General features: G+C 37.8%; 1 long non-coding RNA gene across 1 annotated transcript in view; it reads right to left on the bottom strand.

Annotated features, from left to right (window-relative positions):
• The window catches only part of LOC128908790 (uncharacterized), a 115,475-nt gene that overhangs the window by 6,370 nt on the left and 87,386 nt on the right, over window positions 1-21,719 (bottom strand). The window contains exons 4-6 of the long non-coding RNA XR_008466097.1: window positions 13,391-13,541; window positions 12,569-12,629; window positions 11,635-11,718 (exon numbers count right to left, since the gene is read on the bottom strand). This is a non-coding gene — a long non-coding RNA (uncharacterized LOC128908790). The remainder of the gene's footprint in view (window positions 1-11,634; window positions 11,719-12,568; window positions 12,630-13,390; window positions 13,542-21,719) is intronic.

Raw genomic sequence — 21,719 nt, 5'->3', positions numbered from 1 at the left:
AGTATGAAAGACTTTCAGGGAGAAGAGTGAAGGGATTTGGATTACTATCTTCTTTGAGTCGACTTCCAAAAGCTACAGAAATTGTATACAATTTTTTTAAAGGATTTTCTAATCCAGATGCTCAATAATGTCCCACAAAACCTTGCTTTAAATACTCTGCAAGACTTGAATGAAGGCCTCTTTTATGAATTTGTCGAAAAACAAGAGTAAAAACCTGAAATTCTTTAAATTGATATGCTATTGCGTGGCTGTGCTCCTACTCAGAGTAACTAATTGGATAATTCAGCCTTAAAGTGACCTAAACAACGTTACTCTGTTGAAAGTTCACCTTTCTGTCAAGTTAGCAGTGAGTTAATTCAAGCGATTTGAACCTGTGCTTGCAAAGTTGTGCCTGAGCAGGGTCAGGGAAAGCAGCTGTGTGGGACAGGGGGCGAAAGCGTTAACCAGAGATGTTCCAGTTGAGAGCACAGGTCTGCCAGCTTCCCGCTGAACTATAAACTTGCTATGCAAATGCCAAAATAAAAAGCCCTAAACTTTTCTCCTGAAAATACGGTGAGGCTGTTAGTTCCAGCAGGCGAAGAATGGGAGTCAGTGAGGATGAGGAGGTGCAGTGCAAAAGCCAGAAAGCAAGCCTGAAAGGTAGAGGCAGCAGGCTATTTCTCTTTGTTATCGAGTGAAATGACTCCACAAATATGACAATAAATCACTGCGGGAATCAATCTGAGTGGAGGCAACTGCTCCATGCTGATAATGCATCAATCAATATTTAATGTTTACACTTTAATTAATCTGCACATAGGAAGCATTCTTTCAGTGACAAAAAAGTGATGAGAAATAAAACACCTTTTATATCAAACAGCAACGAATGGCTGCCTATCTGTTAGGCTTTGATTGGGCCCTCAATTGATCATTGCAGCCTTTTTCGATTGCACCAGTGTGCAATGTCACATTTGGGTATAAAACAAACACAGCCTCTGTGAAGGAAGGAGGGGGAGCTTCCGAATCTGCTTTTGAGTGATTACAACTTAATCAGAACAAAGAAAGACTGATAGCAAAGTATGAGTTCTTTGAAAAGACTGGGCAGAGGCAAATAAAATAAAAGATTTTCAACATCTGCATCGATGACACCTATCTGAACAGATTTTTACTGTGTATTACAATTACTGATACCTACTAAGGCTTTGTATAGAAAAACAATTCAGATGTTGACTGGCAAAACTGCCTTCCCTTATCAGAGGTACCAGCAGAGACTGACGATCGGTTTATTTTGTCGCTATTTTGTATGGCAGCAAAGTGCCAGGTGCTGTGTGGACACAGGAGAAGTCACAATTCCTGCCTCAGAGTGTTTTTCCTCAGTGCTCTGTTTAACCCTTGTAAACTCTAGTTTCTTCTTCTTTTTAAAGGGCCTGATTCATTGTTCATTGATGTCAACTGAATGACTTCTATTGACTTCAGCGGGCATTGCATTAGTCCATAGATGAATGGTATTGAAAGGCATAGTGATGAAAGACAAATGAAAAGACAGTGATACTAGACCAGTAATGTTCAATTATTCCTTTAAAAAAGGGGAACTACAGCAGTACATTCTCCATACATAACTAAAGCTTTCCTATGCTTATTTCTAAAATAATTGTTTGAAATGTATAGGCTTTTTACATTATAAATACAATAGTATGTATTTAAAAATACAGAGAGCTTAGCTTTCTGGAGCTTAGTTCAATTTAAATTGCCATAAACTCACAGAGGGTGGAACTCTGGGAAAATTCACTGTATTTTGTATGTCACATCTAAGTTATTTTGCAAAGCCTTTCATGAAGTTAGCATCATGCAAAGGACCTATGCAAATGTCAAATCATTTTAAGCTTCTAATTAGACCTGCTACTAATTAAAAAATAACTGCAATTTTATGTGTGGTTTTTTATTTTTTTCCACTGAAGAACTTTTGTTGTTTCGCTAACCAACAAATAGGAGGACTCTACTTAGGACCTAGGGACAACATGTTGACGAAATTCCTGCCCAGATTTGTAACTGCCTAGTTTAGAGTGCTCTGACTGTTGGCTTAGGCAATACTTGAACAAAACCAGAAATAATATTATGGTATAAAGTCATATACTAGAAGGAATTTGAAAATATAATCCTCGGTCCTTCTTTTTTCACTGAGACTGGATGATCATCTTCTGTGATTCACAAAATCTTTTCTGGCTATTCCAAAAGTCTAAAGCACTCAGAAACACACTCCTAAGACATTTTTGGATACCAAGAGCAGCAAAGTATTTAAAGCATGAATGACGTCAGAAGACTTCCATTTATTGGTCAAAAAGTTTTGAAATATAGTAGCATACAAAAATTGGAGGAAGTGTTCACAGAGGAAATGAAAGAAGATGAATATGGCATTTAAAATGCAATAATAGAACTTATGCTAACTTTTTACTTTTGGTGTTTACTTGTCATTCCTACTTACTTTTTTTTTTCCGCAGAACTTTGCATTTAAATAAACAAAACGCCAAAGATTTCATTTGCTCCATAAAAATGGAGACAATGCCTTCTCACTAAAATCCATAAATAGCTTTTCAGCAGATTTACTAACATAACACACACATTCACACAAAGAGTTGAGTCTGCAGTTTATCTTTTCCATAAAAACTTCTTCCCCCTTCTGTGCAAATCAGTTGAACAAGCTAAAAAAAAGGGCAAAGTCAAAAGAGAGGAATGCTCTATTGTAATGCATGATCAACTGCAAATATTTATAGAAAAGATGAAAACACTACTGTGTGCACATCGGGACTGCCCTAGGACAGCCTTAGCACGCTTAGTTAATGTTTATGGAACAAACCTAACTTACTGAATGTGAAATCTTCATTTTCCTCATACGCACCCAAAGTAAGAGTAAATTAACAAAAAAAAGAAAAAAATTACTTGCTTGATAAAATCCTGAGGGGACCATACAGAGCACTTAATGTTGTGTACAGCTTGCTGCACAGCATTGGAATAGCAGTCCAACGGGAAAGCCAAATACCGGCCCCCTATGAACTTCAGTTTCTTTGGAGCTCCAGAGAGCTGCATGGTTTGTCTGCAGCAACAATCCTGACACGCAGGGAGATCAGTCCCATACTGTGGTTTTAAAGCCCCATTAGCTGAGCTTCTGAGAACACAAGTCCGTAAGGTTCTTTGCTGTACAGATGCAACATTTCAGCTAGCAAAGGACACCTTTCCCAGCCCTGGACAGGGCTACGGTGAGTTCCCAGGTCTAATCACTGTCTCATACTGTCAAGCCCAAGTACCAGGGCACTCTCCCAGCATCACTTCTGGCTACAGGTGTGGGCATTAGCCTAAGTACCTGCACCTTAGTTATATGAGGAGCACCCAGTGCAATCTAAGAGTACCAGTCCCTATTTAGCACCAAGGCTTAGGCTACTTTTCCACCTCAGCCTTGTCACAGCTGTCTGCTGCATAAAAAGAGACTGAAATGTACTAAAAAAACCTGGAAGACTAATAATTCATTAACCTGACAAATGAAATGTAAGTCCTATCGATCAAGAGTAGAACTTCTTCGTTATAAAGGAAGCACATATTATTCTGACAGTATTTTCACAAGATAAACTGAAGTTACAAAGAAGGCAACCAATTTGATTCAAATAACTGTCTCTCCTCAGAAACATTCATGATTACAGTCATCAAGCACAAGTTGGTGGGGTAGCGTTACTACCCCCGTTTTTACAACTTTAGATAACTGCATAATATCAAGGAAATGGGGCTGTATCACTCTCAGAGCTTTTCTGACTGCTGATGCTATGGAAAATGCTAAGCAAAAGACTGACTCCTGCACCACTGAATCATAACGCTGCTAAATGCCAGCGTGGAAAGATGTGCAACCACACACACACGATAATCTCTTCTCTCTTCCATCACCAGCAGTGAAAAGTTCAGGGACTATTGTACAGCTAATGAGAACAAACACACTTGCGGCTGGCTTCCACCACCTGTAGAAGGTGAAAGTCAGCCAAAAACCTACAAGACTCTCCAGTTCCGATGAATGGATGGAAACCAAGAGTGTGGCTCAGATTCAAGTCCTAGACTAGTTATAGTGGTATAATACTGGTGCCAATAGACCCACTTAAGAGTGGGGGGCTCAGAGCAAGAGGCAGTCTCTGGTATTCTGTGATGGTAAAATATATTAGGGCAGGCATCAATTTACCTTGGTTAGTTATGTTTTTAGTTATGCTGTATTTTAGTGCCCAGGGGCCTAATTTATAATTCTAATAATAAAATGTATTATGAAGTATAAGCCAAGCACATGCAGGCTCTAATTCTATTTCCTCTCAAAGGAAAGAGCTAAGCTGTTAAGCTCCAGGTTCTTTCAACATTTCCTATTTGCGACAAACACAAAAATCTGAAATCAGCGATGTACCACTGCAAGCCTTTTACAAAGTTCACAAGAGCAACTTAAATGTCTGGTGCGTTTTTTTGTTGTTGTTTGTTTGGTTTTGTTTTTTTTTTTGTTTTTTTTTAAATCCCCAAGTGATGTTCCTGGTACCTCAGTATCACAGCTGTCACAATGCCCTGTTTTGCAGATAAACTGAAGTTACAGAGAAGCAAACTGATCCAGCTGAGACATCCTCCCCACCTCAGAAAAATTACCGTCCCTAAGCTTGCAGGGTAGTACTCCTACCTACATTCTTACAGAGAGAACGTGCAGGTCAGTTGAGGGATCTCCCCAGTCCCCAAGGATGGGGGAAGTCCTCATCCATTTAGGAGAGAGACTTTTTCTCTGCTTTGGTTGTAGAAGTTAACTGAACAGCCCAGCTGTTAATGTTATACTATATTTGCCCTTGTTTGTATGTAAGAGCTGGGGGAGAATGTTCCACCATTTCCTTCCCCCTCCACTGGAGGACACGGCACCCTGTGCCAGGCCCAACCAGGTGGCTGGTCCCAGCTCTCCATGTCCCCTTGCTGAACGCACGCACTCGGACATGTTTAGTATGACAGAAAAACAATTTGTATGCATGTGGGACCGAGTTAATGTTAACAGAAAATTAAGTTTAATGATTCAGATTGTTAGTAACTTATTCAAAAAATATGACATCAAAGAGCAAGACCAGCAACTGTATCATTAATAGTTTTTACATTACATAGTATTTATGCAATAAACATAAGTTAATAAAAAAATCACTGCAGTCATTTTCACTCTAGTTTCCACTGATTAATGTTAAAATTGACAACCAGGTAATATTGTTCATCTTATTTAAGTTGAATAAATAACGAAGAAGAGTTAATAGGAATACAGTTACCAAACATAAGAACGGTCCTTAATATTATGAAATTATTCTTTACTAAACGGCAGCATCCAGTCTCACTAATGTCAGTGGCCCAAATTCTGCAGTCCTTAATCACATACTGTTACCTTCAGGAGGAGTTGTTCTCAATTTAGGATCAAAGACCACAGTTCGCTGGGGCCACTCTTTCAAGGGAGGATTGGGCCCAGACTTTTAATAAGGGGTTTGGTGGCTTACAAAGAGGTGATTAAGATCTTCCTTTGAAAAACACAAAACGTAGAGTTCTTCTTTTGGATTATAACAGCACAGATAGCTGTAGCTTGTGGGTTTCAGAGTATTAACTGCTAATCCACCAGTGAACTGAAAGGTTTTTGTTTGTTTGTTTTGCTATTACAGTATTTAGTTAAACTTATCAACCTTCAGTTCTCAGTAAGTCATATTTAAGTTTCTTAGCAAAATATTTTATTTAAGAAACTCAAAGTTTCTGCAAGTTCTTGTTCTTTTTCATAAATTCCTCCCCACTGCCCTGAACATCTCAATGAGTATGTCCAAGAGCTTGAGAGATTTCTTGTTTAGATGCAAAACCTAGGGTAGTTTTTTTTTTGTTTGGTTTGGTCTTATTTAATGAAAAGCTTGCACTTATTCCTGAGAACTCAAACCATGAAGTTTTGGAAACTAATCCACAATATAAAAGTTTCTACTTTCCTTAAGTGACATTCAAGGATTGCTGTTTGTCAGTGACAAACAGAAAGTACTTAGTGTAATTATTATAGCACCTCAGTAAAAATCAGATTCTAGCCGTAGGTGATTGCAGCTATAAAGTTTCCAGAATAGGAACAATGAGCCCTATGAAACTAATGAAAAAAATCGCCAACTTCCTCACTCCAAAGTCTGATTTTTACAAGGACTCCATTTCTTTCTGTTTGCCAAAAATGAACAGTTTATTTGAATCTAGCTTAGGTCTCCAGGAAAACAATTTTAATGTAAAATTGAATAATGTTGCACCAATGACAGGATAATTAAGTGGTTTCAAAATCGAACGATATTTAGGTGCATTTACTGTAGCATGTCCCAATAATGAAAATAAAGAAATCATATTCTAATGATAGCATAGCAGAAGATGATAAATATCCAGACATACTCCTTGCTGTATCACTGTACTGTAATCAAATGAATTAGAAATCTAATGACTACTTTGACACAAACAGGTATTTAATATGCTGAAAATGTACCAGATTTTCCCCCTCCAGCATTAGTAAAATCCCCAAGAAAATTAAAATCCAGGTCATAGCTAAATTCCTTTGAAACTGGGATTTAAATTAAAAAAAAAAAAAAAAAAAAAAAAAGAGTTTAGTCACTGTAAGAATTCTTTGTGCTGTTACATTTTTATAAGGTTAAAGCTAAAAATAAGATCAAAATCTTTTTGGAGGTTACATTAAAAAATAGACCAGGTGTGTTCAGAAACCCATCACACATATGCCTGTTAAACAGATGCTGACCAATAAATTAATTAAAGTTACTCTCCTTTCAAATCAGAAAAGAGGAAAGAGCTGTTAGGGACATTTATGGGGTGAGGTTCTCTTGACTGACAAGTTTTTCATGCTTGGCCTCTATTGTACAAGTTACTGATACTTCTCAAACATTTTCCGACAGGAAAATGAAATGGCTGTCTGTCTGTAAAGCAGCGAATTTAGTAACCTGTTTCTAGGTAGTTGGATTGACTCTAGAGAGAGATGGCATGGCTGTTTATCAGTCACGAAAAGCGAATAAGGAAACAAGGTTTCAACACTGACCTGATGAAAATCCTTGCGAGTAATCCCTGGCATCACACTCACTCAGGAAATCAGAATTTGCATGTGAAATATCTCACCGTACTTAGCATGCTATATTTCATTGTGACAATTAGCATCCGAGCTGATCAAGTGAAAAAGTATCTTGTGCTGACCTTAAATCCTACTATACTTATAAGACTTGGAAAAATAAACAGAAAGGAATTTGAGGAACAGTAAATGGTCCTGAAAGGGCTACGTGACTGCTTGAAACATAAGCTGCTCTAGCACTTTAAGGACAAACAGCATTCATTTCTACATTTCTTCTTCCAATTATACAAATTTAATTTTTTTGGAAACCACACAATTGCTGGAAAAAGGAATTAGTCGGTATAAGGGGTTATTAAACATGGCATTCACCCACTGCTCTTACACAGAAAAGGCAGCCCTGAAAAAAACAAAGCTGATTAATATGAAAGGCAGCTAACCTAAAAACTAAAACTTGAACTGAATGGTGTGTGCTAATCTTCCTCAAATACACTTATGAAAGCTAAATTTGCTGGTATTTGTCATTGCTATGCAGGCTAAGTGTTCATGTGAATGATATCTCCTCAGTTCTGAGCGAACCAGTAAAAAACAAGGAATTCTGTCCTCAGTGGTACTTTTCTGAATCTCCTGTCCATCTACGGCTGCTTGAATAGCAAACACTTCACAATCCGGGGTCATTTGTGATAAACTTTGTTAAAAACCTGCCATTCATTACTGGTAATTTCCTTAATCCTCAAGTTGCTTGTAAGGAAAAGATTGAAATTCTGTGTTATATATTTCCTCTATTGGGTCTACAATCAAAATAACGCAACATGCTAGCCACATTAATAAAATACTTGCCAGATCAAAATCTTAATAGCCAGTCTTAGACTTGCCATTGTTTATTGATGTTTGTTTGCCAGCCTATCTGGAGACATAAGGAAAATCTTAATAGCTCTGGCCACTCATTAGCAAAGTACTGTGGAGTCTTAATCCCATAAAGATATTAAACTATTTTTCCTTACAACAGCAACAAATGGAGGGAATTCTCATTACTTATTAAGATGTGGTACATTCTTTGCATATTGAGTTTCTTCTTATACTTTGAACTCTTATCCCTCATCATTCTATTTCTGAGGCTAAGATCAAAGTAGATTGGCCTTACAGAGCTACAGACGAGCGGCCGCCTCTCGGAGAATATTAATGCCCTCTTGAAGAGCAAAGCTGGGAAGGAGGTGTAATCCCCTGAAGAGCGAGCCCTGGGAGCCCAGTCGTACCGAACAACCCTGGCACGCTCGCTGGATCAGCTGGTAAAGAGCGCAGCCTCACTGAGGTGGAGCTGCTTCTCCCAGCTCTACAATGTGGCCCAAATCTCAAAGCAATAGCAAGGCTAAGTCTTTTTTGGAACTGGAGAATCGCGTAAATGTGGATTCTGGCAGACTGGCGCAGAGCAATGTGTTTTTATAGCAGGAAAATGTGTGACCAATTTTGTATTTTGCATTGCAAAATTTTCTGGTCTTTCTGATTCAGACTTGTGACTTCTCCAGTTGTAGTTTTTCCTTCTCGCTACCTCATCCACTCAAGGACTGGTGTTATTGATGAGCTTGTTGGCAGTGGGCAAGACAGCGTCGCCCTTCAATCTCCCACTTCCAGCAGCGATCCTGCCATACAGGGTTTCTTTCTTGCTTTCAGATTGCTTGCGAGCCTTTTAAAGGGGAATTACTTTAGACCCTTGTTAAAGGTAAGAGTAAACATGCTAAGTACCAAGACATTCAGTGGGTATCGTTATATGAAAAGAAGAAATGTTATATTCATTACAGAGGAAAATCTAGTAATAAAAAGTATTACCTGCATTTATAGCCCTGTAACCTAATTTTTGTGACAAAGCAAAGAAGTAAAAACATTCCTTTCTGCCTTTCAGTGACCCCTATAAGAAACCCCCCATGGAGTCATTTAGGATAGTAATTTGAGTGAAAATATATGCAGCCTTTACTTTGCTCGCTCTTCTTAAATTAATAACCCTTACCAATGATAAATTTGGAAGTTTCAAAAGACATTTGCAAAAATGCCCTCAAATTAGTAAGCAATTAAAAGAAATAAAAACTTAAAAGACATTTTCCACAACATAAAAGAGTGACAGAACACGGAGCTGTGTTGTTCAAATGTTAAAACTGTACATAAAATACCCCTTCAATATATGCTGCCAGTAAAAACCAAGGCAAAGCAGGTCATTAAAATGTCAGACTTGGGGCAGAGTGGAAAAAATGCTGTGTTTAAAAGTAAACATGTAGACCTTTTATAATTATTTCCCCTTAAAGTTAACTGTTTCAAAAAAAAAACAAACCCAAAAAACAAAACAAAAAACCAACCAAAACAAACCAAAGCTAACCCCCAAACAAACAGCTCCGCATCATCAGGATGAAGAGTCAAACTCCATCCCTAATCTTGTTCCTAAGCAAACCTAGGGAGACATTTGGGGTCTATATGAAGTCTCTGGATGTCAGCTTTGTGTATGAAATGTCATTTTCCTTTATCCAGTTTTTCCAAAGCAAAGCCAGAGTGATGTGTTCCTGCCGTTAATATCGATGTCACGTTTATACTAAGGCTGCATATGAATAACGGGAGCGTTAGAAGCCTTGGGAGCCCCATGTGCAGCAGCGGAACCCTTGGGGAAGACACTAAGGTGCCACCGACCAGCGGAAAGACTTCCACGTGTCACTGTTGTGATGGTGTTAGTGTCCAACCGCAGGGTTTTAGCACTGCTGTAAAGAGCTCAGGCTAGAAAACTGTGCTCAATCCCTTCTTCTCCCATGAACTAAAACTGCCCATTGAAACTGGGAGAAGATTCAGTTAGCATAAAGGAGACGCTCTGCTAGTTACGGGGGAGCTGAAAGCCACATTAATGCTATTGGTTGAATTAATCCATTTTGCAGTCCAATGCCAATGAACTAAGACAGCAAAAGGAAAACCAAAGCCTGTGTCTTCAGATATGAAGTACTCTGCAGTACTGAAAATAAAAAGGTTGTATTCTGCTGTCACTTTTCCCATTTCCAAGCTTTTTGAGACAGTATCAAAGACTGATATCCTTCTGACTCATCAGTCACATTCCAGTTTTGTTTCCTTCCTACTGGAAAAAAGTCCATCATGGCCCTGAAGAAAAATATTTCCATCTCATTAATTTTGCGTATTTTAAGCAAAGTGTCTGCATATGAAGTCAGAATAATATCTGCACTGTGTGTTTTACTGAGCTAAATTCCTAAACTGTGTCTAAAAGGTGGCAATGCCCTAGTAACAACACTGTCCAGCAGGCGCACTTCCACGTTAATTGTGCTAGTGTGTATCTGAACAACACCGCTGATGCACACGAAGTAATTCACATTAACTTAGGCCTAACCAAAAAAAAGTAGTTGGCTCATAAAACTCAGATAAATTTAATGATTAGAAAATAAAAAGGTTGTACCCTCAGGCAGTTTCTGGGACTCCCACTGAAGTCCATGCAGGAACATAGGTATCTTATTTTGTCCTCTAACTTCTCCATATCTCTGTTCCCTAAAACTAACAAATACCACCGCTGAAAGTACAGGTTGTCACATTTACAATCAGTGATTAAAACCAACATTCTTCAGGTTTCCATCTGATAAGAGCAGAGCTCAAAGTGGAGAGACAATGGAGAAACACAGAACAGCACTGAGAGATTCAGCTGTTATTTAACTAGTCATTTTTCTTTAAACTAACTTCTACAATGCAAATATTTTTAAGTTGGGAAAAGGGCCTGTAATCATGGTTTGAGACATGGTATACTCAGAATACAACGACCATGGGAGAATATTAATCTTTTTACTTCGGCTATCTTTTTCTAGTTTCTGGTGTTTTATATAGGATAATCAAATATGTCAGGAGGAGACAGAGCAGTAGACCAAGTTTTAGACTGGTATAATTGACTCAGCAGAGAAAAAAAGACTTGTATCTTTAGACAGCTGGTTCCACAGCTGTTAATAACAGATCTGTTAAGATCAATACTTCCTCAGTATGTATGATCAGTATTTCTTAGTCATAGGCTTACAACGGCAACTCTAGGAAACCAGCCAAAGCATACTGTGTATATATTTTTTGCCAGATCTACAGTTTTCATTCTGTGACAAAAATGATGAGCAATACTTAAACAGGATTAAAAATAGATGTTGCAAAGATGGTTTCTAGTCACGCATAAAGCCTGCAAGTAAAAAGTCAAAATTTTTTTTAACGACTTTTGAACCAACAGGGTAGGGTGGCTTTCGTTCACTTCAATACTTAGCATCATTTCATCGCACCATTTTGATCCGGTAATAGAAGCCTAAAGCCGGGCTTAATGTATCATGGCTTGTGACCTATGGCTTTAATGAAGGCAGCACACCATGAACGTGGAGGGCTGGTACTTAATTAAAATGGTAGGTTTGAACCCCATTTCTTTTCCTATTATCTACAAGTATTCAGGATGACAATCTCAGTTTAATAGGATTTACTAGTTTTACAGCACCTCTAGAAGCTTTCATTTCCTTAAAGGCAAGCAAAAATGTTATTTTTACCTGTACTCTTTAATGTGGAATCATCTTCTAGTAATAGCAGGGATTCCAGAGGTGAGAAGTAGGTCTTGTTTTGGGTTTTTCAACCTAGATAAAAAGAATGAAATAACATTCTCAGGAAATACTAGTTTGCTTGCAGTTCATTGTGAGAATGTCAAAAGCTGGTTCTTTGCTAGTTTATTATATAAGGGCTGTTGCTGTCTTCCTAGCCATGGGCTAAAACCAGCAGCCAACCCTCCATTACCAAACTACCAAAAAAATGCACTTTGAAAGTACACGTTCAATATTTCATAAATTTTAAGATTTTCAAAAAGACTTGCCATACATCTTCTGAAATTCTGTGCCATATTCCAAGGAAATGCCTTAGAAAGATGTTTTTCATGAGTATTTGGCTTTGACTGCTCAGGAGTTTAAGGAAATTGGGCTTCCTGCTCTATTTTCAGAGCACAGACTCAATTGACACCCAAATGGAGGCAACCTGCTCAGAGTCCTCAGGTCTCCACATACCTAATACTTCTAGACATCCAGCAGCAAAAGTGTACCTCCCCAAGCACCACCTATATACATATTTTGAGATTTAAGAGCATATGACAAATGTAACATTAAATACCACTCACCGTCCACCATCACAGTCTTTCTTTAGGGTTCCAAGCTCCTACAAATTAGTAATATAACCAGCACATAGCCCAAATATGAACTACAATAAGTCATGGACATCAAAGTACTTTGTTGTTCTTATAATTGCAGAAGTTATTTTAGAGAGCTAATCAGCAAGGTCTCTAGGAGACTTTTCCCAGAACTGCCATTTTTCTGGAAGTTCCTTTTCACATTCTCAATTCTGGTCAACCCTGAAGATTGTGGTCCTGGGTTTTTTTTAATCGATGATTTGCCTTGTACTCAAACTGGCATTGCCAATGGAGCAAAGAATCACACCTACCTTGCCAGCAGGTATTTATTTCCCCAGTGTTGCCCCCTGTGCCGCAGAAGGGCAGGCATTCCTATGGGAATGTAGCGAATTCAAACAGCAGGTTAATCCAGATTAAAAAAAAAAAAAAAAAAGAATAAAAAGAAAGTGTGGGGGGAAAAACAAAAAAAGATGACTAAGTATCAGCTGTTTGCCCAGAGACTGGAAGGTCAGCAGACTCTGGGCAGGGAAAGCTGCAGCATGGGAAGACGAGGCAAGACACCTGTGCTCATGAACCTGTTAACCCAGCACAGCCGCACGTAATCTGGCTGATTTCCCCCAGTTACAGAAAGGGATAAGTTAGGAATAATTCAAATGGTCAGCCAGCAGAACTGGGAGAGTTGCAAGCTTCTACCAATGGATGGTGATAAAACATTTTCAATCAGAACAGCCGCTTATAGATGTAATGTTTGGCATTAAGAAAAGATGACTTGAACAAAGCCAGGCTGCCTGCAGTGTTGTAGAAAATGTGCATGTGATCACTTGTGCCAGAGGACACGTGGAGTTGTATGTCTACAATCAGCATTATGAGCTGTTCATGGAAACATCTTTAACTGGCACAGTTATACCTGGAAAATTGGGCAATTCACACCTTTACTTTCTCTTCTGTGTTAACTCAGTCAGTCTGTTTCTCTGTGCTGGAGTCAATAGATCTTACAAAGCAGCCCTGTGTCCTGCAAACCGCTCCACAACTTTAAACGCTGTGCTGAGGTGTAGAGCTATAGATGCCTTCCACTTGTTTCTTAGCCTCAGATTGGGAGAACACTTTCTAAGGAACAGAAGGATCTGATTTACCTTCATTTATGTTGTCATTACAGCACTGAAGTTGGAAATCAGTATTTCAAGGCAATGGGTAGAAATCTAGCAGCATTCCTGTATGAGCTGTCATCGCCATCTGCACTGCCATTGACTTTTTCTTAGCTAATCCAGTTGAAAAATAACCCAGCTGAAAAAGAAAGAAAGAAATTGTTAGATTAGTTCGAGTCCAGTTCACTGTGCCTGTGCAAACGCCTCTGTTGGAACAAGGCAGGAGAAGCAGCAGGGGCCGAAGCTGATGCAGAAACGCAAGTGTAGCCACATTCCTTGATATTTGAGTAGACGCCCAGGCTGACCTAAAGTAAAATGTTTTTAGGTGGATTCTAATCTTTTTTTATAATCATCAATTTTTTCACATTCCAAATAGAACCCATCCGCAGAAATGGTGCTTTTCCGGTGGATTTGTTCACACAATACTTTATGTTGGCAGCTCATTTCTGTCTTAGTCATGTTTTCGTTTTTTCTTTAGCAGATGTTTACAATTACTCCTTAAAATGTTTCCATTTTCTGTGATCATTGAATGTGAATGAGGTGACATTTTTAAAAAGAATTGTAGCTTTTTCTGGCCAGAACCCATGTTGCTAGATTCAAATAGTCTTTGTCTTTTAAACTGTGGTAAAGGTCTTATATCTTTGTAACAGCAGCATCTGCACTAGTTTGCCTATTCTTTTTTTGCCAAAATCAAAGTGTTATTTGTCATTATCTGACTATATCTTGTATCTGGTAATCAGATGTGTATATGTCTTTTTATTTAACCTTAAAGACACGAGGCCTATTCTTCTGAATTGGTGCTTGAGGATTTCTTGGGAGGACTGCAGAACAAATGGTATTACAGCAGCCCAAGCTTCTGAAATGCGGAGGAAGGTTTCTTTGCTTTTCTTTCAATTGTTTTTTTCATTTGTTTTTATTGACCTCAATTTAGATCAAAGTTCTCACAAATAATTGCCATGTTGCCAGCACCTGCAATTACGTTGCAACGTTTGTAACGCTTCAAACTTTCTTCAAAAAACCCATTTCTGGGAGTCATGCAAATTTTTCAGACAGCTCATTTGTTTCTTCTTTTTTCTTCTTTTGTTTAGAAAAATAAGATTTCCATTTGCAGAAGAAGTATAAAAATATGCCATGCATTTACCATAAAGGCTCAAAAAAGAGCGCCGCATATATATTTTAAAAGATCACTGTTTTTTTTTAATGCAGTCTCGTGACTTTTGGAGTGCTGACTCACGATTTTTGCATGCTTGACATCAGCAATACCACAACTGAGAGAAAATCTTTGTGAAAGATTCCTTTCTAGTCCTCTTGAGACAAAGGGATCCTCCAGGAAAAAAAACAGAGAAACAACTGTTTCTTATTCATGATAGTTCTAAGTTAAAAACAAGCACAAACCCCAACTTTAAAGCAAACAATCTAAAATATCTGCCAAACCATTCCCGCTTTCTTTCTTCACCATAAAGACTCAAAAAAGGTACAGACACGTTTTTTTCTTTTCTTTGGTAGGATGGTATTAAATCATATAATGCATGAAAATGAAACTTCAAGTATAATTTAATGTTTTTCAATAAACAGCTTCTTTTAATATGCCAAATTCCTTTTTCTTTCTTGTCAAGCAAGAAGTCTGGCATTAGGGACAGACAATGACTTTTTCATTAATGATCATATGTTATTTTTAATTATATATATATTTTTTTTAGCTTCCATAAAAGAAATGGAACAATTTTATGATTACATTCCTTCTGCTTCATTAAAAAATGTTTTCCTTTACTAGGAATTAAGTACTCTGAGAGAAACATGGAAATTTCACTCAAAAAAAATATTATAGAGCCTTTTTGCTATTAAATGAGAATATTGGCCCATGAGTTAATGCACTTTCATGGCTGTACACTAGTTGATCCGTGACCTCAAGCTTCTGCTTGTTGAAAACAATTAGAAATATTCCCTATTCCTAATAATACAGAAGGTAAGCAGTAGCTATCATTAAGATTGCTGTTAGTAGTAGTAGAGGGAATATAATAATATATTCCCTAACAGTAAAAATTTGATTCTGGAACTGGCTGATTTAGCAGTCAAAACTCCTTTATCAAGCAAACCTTCCAATTAATTCCAAATATTATTTCTGCATTGAGACTCGAGGATAAATTGCTTGTGGGTGGGATAAAAATGGTCGGTATGCGCCTGTATTAAAATAAATATTTTTGGCATAAACTCTTTCGGAGGCAAATCAGGTCAAAGGATGATTTACAAAACTGTCATTGTCATATGGCATTAATTTGATAGCTCATTTCAATTGACATCTGTGAGAAACAGTTGGACATGCTGTTTCTCTTGCATTAACCAGACTTTTTAATTAATTATGCAAAGCTGAAAGCAAACAAACAAAATCAGACTGAAAAATAAAACTATACTCGTGTAAAGGTACACATTATTCAGCTAGATTAACACTATAACTGAGTATAAATGTGTACTGTGCTATGAATTACCTTTGAATAGCAAACACCATCAGAATCATCAGTCATCGAGTGCTGCTCGGCACACAACACGAACCCTTCTCCAGCACCATAGATCACCCCTTTCTTTCCAATCATTTGTTCTACATACAGACATGAACAAAAATACTATTACTACTTCTAAATACTTATAATATTTCTAATACATTCACTAGTACAAAAGTACTATTATTTCTTAACAATTAGTCTTTCAGAACAACATTGAAATCAGAGACAATTTAAATATCTGGTTCACAAAGTTGGACCTACTGAATAGCAGACTATAAAATTTGTTATTTGATCTATGCTTCACCAGTCCTTTAGCTGATCACAAAACTCATGCTGGGTCTCTCTAAACACCAGTAAGCTAACACTGATTTAAGAATGCCAGAGCATCACTCCGTAACTGCTCCTTAATAATATTATCCCATATTCGTACTAATTCTTTGTAACCCCTATTTTACCCAGAAACTCAATTTTTCTGTTAAATTCAGTGTTTTTAGAATGACACCGTATGTTCACGCTAGCTTAGCAGAAATACATCTGAACAGAAAATATTTCCAATTTTTTTTATGTTCTCACTTGGCAAGGTGTCATTAGGACACCACAAGCTTCAGATATATCAATACTAAGTACAGGGCACTTGCCCCCCGCCCCCCCCCAAGAGATGCAGATATCCAAGATGATGCTGTGCTATTTGATCAAGATGGGTGGAAAAAATCCCTTACAAGACAATGTCTAGAAGCTTTCAACACTCTTAATGTGGCTTGAGCTTGTCTAGATGAGATCTTTTCTTTTGGGACTGCTCTCCCCCAGAATCAAAATCCTATTCTAAGATCTCAAGCCACCAGCCTTTCCCTTCTTCCCAATAAAGAAAAAACAAAACACAAATCTTTAAAGTCTCCACCTCAGCTTGTGCTTTGGCTATATAGTGCATCACTCAATTGATGTACAAAATCTCACAGAGAGGAGCAATTATTTCTGCGTATATATCACTTGGTTAAAAAAGATAAAGATTATTTACAAGTTTAGTATGATTTCTGGAAAGGACTCTATGCCTGAAATCGGCATTTAAGAAATAAATTTGTAATATGAGTTCTTGGCTATACGGATTGTTGTTGTAGATACGGGGTGGTATAGACTGAAAGGACTGTTTGTTGACTGTTTCTTTCTGACACAGTATATGAATCCCATTCTGAGGTGGTCTGCTGGTTGCCTGCAGTGCAGGAGAAGAAACTGCTTCCCTTTTGATGTATAATTTGGCTTCTGGTTTTTGTTTTGCTTTCCTTAAGGCACTGACGACTGACCATGACTGGAGCTGGTAGAGGATGTCAGACTGATATGCAGTTGCTCTTACTCACCAGAGTGCCCAGTCGGGGCGTCTTCCTCATATTAAAACAAGCTTCAGATGTGAAGTCAATTAAGCTTTTCCCCCAAATCGGATTGGTACAAACTATTAGATTTTTTTGGGCTTTACTTTTCTCAGGAGTTTTGAATTATCTGAAATAATTTGAGAATTTTTCCCCCCTTCCCAACTAGAAGTGAATGAGTCCAAAAGCAAAATATTTAGGAAACAAGTTCTTGTTTACAAAGATGAAGTAAAAAAGTTTTCTTTCTGATCTCATAAAAGCTGTCAAAGTATGACATGCAGAGCTATTTATGTTATTATGCTTTTAAATAAAATCCGTACAAATTTCCAAAGAACGTACTGTGTTCAACTACTGCATTATGTTATCAGAGTTGCCAAACTATCAAAATAAATCTCTAAAAGTCCTATATTTATGACACTAAGATTCTGAGCAAGTATCGACTGAATAAATGTCTCTGTAACAGTGCACATGTATACAATTATAGTGACTTATAAGAGGAGTAACACCATCACTCGGTGACTGAAAACTACTTGTTATTTACAGCCAGGCCTGTTTATCTGGCACCTGGCTGCACAAAAGTCCCCAGTCATGCCAAAAGGTGTCCAAACTTGGACTATCTTTGCTTGGAAAAAGCAATGTTTAATTGATAGACTGACACAGATGTAACTGTTTTGACAAGTCGAAGGGGAGCAAGAAAATAAAAGCCACCTGAACGTGTTTTCCATAGGAACTTATTATCCATAAATATCAACAATCTAAAGAGAATACGAAGGCAGTACAGAGAGAAGGTACTCTTGCACACTCTCCATTATTGACACCACATGTTGAAATACAGTTCCTTAGGAGGAGAGTGGAAATAGTTCAGACGTGTATTTTTTTTGTTTAGTGCCCAGGTATTTGTGTTAGCAGTAGAAAACACAAATGTAGAGGATTTTCTTGGCACATATTGTACCACACTGCAACAACTTAATATTGTTAGCTGGCAATTAACCTAAGTATATGCATCCTCTAATTATCATAGAAGTTACAGTACCACATAGTCTGGGGAACAGATTTAAACATGTTTATCCTATAGCTACCCAGTGGTTTGTTTTCTGTAATACAATAAACAGCGGTTTACTGATAAAGATAATAAACTGTGTTGAACCTCTCACTTTGATTCTAGCCACGTCATGTATCACTGAAATTACTGGGACTCAACATAAGATTAAATGGACAAATACAAGCCCAACCTCTTTATTAGCATCCTTTTACCAGGGATTTAGTAACCAGCCACTACTTAGAGACCCCTGCAATGAATTCAGCTACAAAACACTTCAGTCTTGCAGTATAAATAAACAGCTTGCCAACGAACTGGCATTTCACAGATGATTCTCTCATGTTCTCAAGAAATGGGTAAAACAGTTGCGATGAAATGTCAACAGAAATATTGGCAGATCAGAGATGAGCGAATGGGCTCATGGGCAAGAAATTATAGTTGTGGTAACAAGCACTAACTCTTCAGAAATCCAGTTATCCCTTTCATCTACCATTGGGAGAACTAAAAGAAAGATTTTATTAATGAACAAAATGTTACCTGAGAGATTAAGTAAAAAAAATATTTTCACATATCTAAAAAATATATACCTATTTAAAAGTTCATACAAAGCAGCATCTACATAGGAACGATGCAAATTGGTCTCCAGTTTCTGCACAGATACATCCTTATCTTTGATAGATTAGAAAAAAAATGCTATGTCAGGACAAGGAGTACATAAATTTGACATCTCAGACACATTCTAGAAGCTCGTATTTCAAAAACTGATGGCAATCTCTTGCACTATCTAATTTAGATTTCCTGTTTCATTCAAATGTTAACATATACAGAAAAATTAGGACTACAGGGGCCATTGGAGGCCTTCTGGTCCAGACTCTACCACTGCCGAATGTTCCCTTCCAGCATTTTCCCAACAGTAACTCTGTGATAGCAAGTTATGTCCTTTTTTCACGCAGACAGCCGTTAGGGACAAAACTCCCCACAACTGGAAAAAGACATTATACTACCATTGCTCGAAGAACTTATAATGGGTTTCTTACCACTATGTGGTGGGTTTTTTTGGGGGGGTGGCATGGGGTGTGGAGTCTACAAAACCCACCGTACAAATGTAGACTATGGTGAACATTTGTAGCACAGTACAAACATACTGCAGGGTACAGTTTGCTTCTGGCCAGCTGGAGTGGAACAGGTGAAAACATCTAAAATTACCATCCCTGTTTTCTACTTGCTGCCTTTTGAGCATTATACCAGAATGTCAAATTAGTGCAGCTCACGAGCTCACCAAAGCTGGAATTGCTGGCTTTTTGTGCAGGGACAACAGAAAACCCGTCATGACTTCTTTTCCCCACAGAAGGTTACATGGGAAGGCTGGTTCCCATTTGACACAAACTTTATTTTACACTCATCTCTCTTTTTATATCTAAGGTCATGAACAGAAACTATTGGAACTAGTAAGAGCTGAAAACACTAGTGTGAGTTTGTTTGGATTTTTTTTTGGTTTTGTTGATTTTCATAGCACAAATGTAGTGATCAACAATATGTTTTATGACCTGCCTTGGTGAGACCCTCCAGTCAGCATTCCTATTTGGTGGCTATTTTGAAAGAAACCTGACTAAACATTTTAACAGACTAAGTTAAAAACTTCTTAAAACTGCTTAAGATTTTTATCTGAGAAGACTTGATTTGGTCAGGCACTTTTGCCTTCCCGTCAAAAGGCCACCAACTAGTATGAAATAAACTACATATATAGCTGCTTTTTTTCTGTTCACCTAAGGTGGCAAACAGCCATAAGAAGAACGGTGTCTGCGAGGCTCTGGCAGACAGTACTTCATGTAACTTTCATGACTGCATTTACTTTTAATTGATCCTGCAGTCCTGTGCCCCTTATGGAGTGTTTTAAATCAATGTCAACCATAAAGGGGTACTAAACTGTACAAGATCCTTTTTTGGTTGCAGTTAAAGATAACTTATTTATGAGGACATGAATAAAACTCTAAGTGTGTGAATGTAAACACGGCCAAAACTTTCAGAACTCTTTTATTTCATAGATGGGAGAACATCAGGCATCAAAGCATGGATTTTTTCCATTTTCCATCATGAAAGATTCAACAGGGCCCTTTGAATGTTTTCCCTCCCCTTATGTTTTTCCCCATCCCTTTATCAGCTGGATACGACATTGATTTTCTCATTACAGAACAGAACTTCCAAAGCAAGTGGAAGAGAAGCTCCTCCAAAATTCACAGTGCTCTGGCATTCACCCAGCACTTTCATATTACCAAAACATGCACTCTGCAAGATAAGCCAGATAAGCCATGAATGACTCTCACCAGAATCAGGTCTTCTCAGCCCCTAAGTCCCAGCATAGACATTACTAGTAGCTCCTGAAAGCAATTCCTTCAGAAGAGCTATTCCATAGCAACTTCATTTACGAATGCTTTTAGCCCACTTGCACTGTACAGTAAGAATGTCAGCTCAGGGGGTGACTATGGATCACTCCATCAATCAGATCCCTTTATTTTGGGATAGTCTTCTCAAACATATTTCACAGCCTGATGTAACTCCAAAGTATCACAGTAAACAAGAGGTTTGCTCTTAATACAGAGCTGAGGAAGCAAATGGTCCAAAACCCTGGCTAAACCTGCTATGGACACTGTATTTGCGTTAATTATACAAAATTAATTTCTCAATAACCTGTCAAGGGAAGAGAACACATGGAAGAATTAGTGAAGTTGTGCTATATGGTCTTTCTCTGGAAACTTAAGAATCTCATACTGCTGAAGTATTGCTGACAGAGAACTGATGAATGCATAGTGATGAAGTGCAGAATAAGAATGCCTATGTATTATATTCTTCCTTTCAGAAAATTAGGAGAGAATAAGTCAGTATAGGAGACATCTGAAATCTCATCATAATCAATATGAAAGAAATTAAAGATGGTGAATTAACTATAAAGACTATTAGTGCTCACGAGTTACAAAACAAAGTAAACTGAAACAGAAATTGAAGAGAAACACACAGAGAGCTCATTATCTTACTTCATTTTCCCTTTTGTGGATTAGATTCTACACTTCTAGGAGTTCAGGGTTTTTTTTTCTCAGTCAGAGCATAAGCTTTATAACTCGCCTAGACAGGGAATTTTTATTCTGCAGAAATCTTCAGAGTTACACACATTAAATATACGACATATTATTCCACTGGCATGAGGCAGTTTGCCTCTGAGAATGTAGCAGAGAATAGAGTCCAGAATTCATATATTCCTCAAACCTGAGTTTTACATGAATCTCAGGAAAGATGCTGAATTGCACCTACTCAGAATTCAAAGTTAATCATAACGTCCTTAAAACCTCCATCCTGTATTTGACAGTTTAGCTCCATGTGCTTGGAGATTTTTCTACAACTGTTCTTTGAAGAGTTGAATA

This window comes from Rissa tridactyla, chromosome 4, assembly GCF_028500815.1.
Source record: "Rissa tridactyla isolate bRisTri1 chromosome 4, bRisTri1.patW.cur.20221130, whole genome shotgun sequence".
Lineage (NCBI taxonomy): Eukaryota > Metazoa > Chordata > Aves > Charadriiformes > Laridae > Rissa > Rissa tridactyla.
Note: the sequence above shows the minus strand (reverse complement) of the source record. Positions and strands in the feature narration are given on the sequence as shown.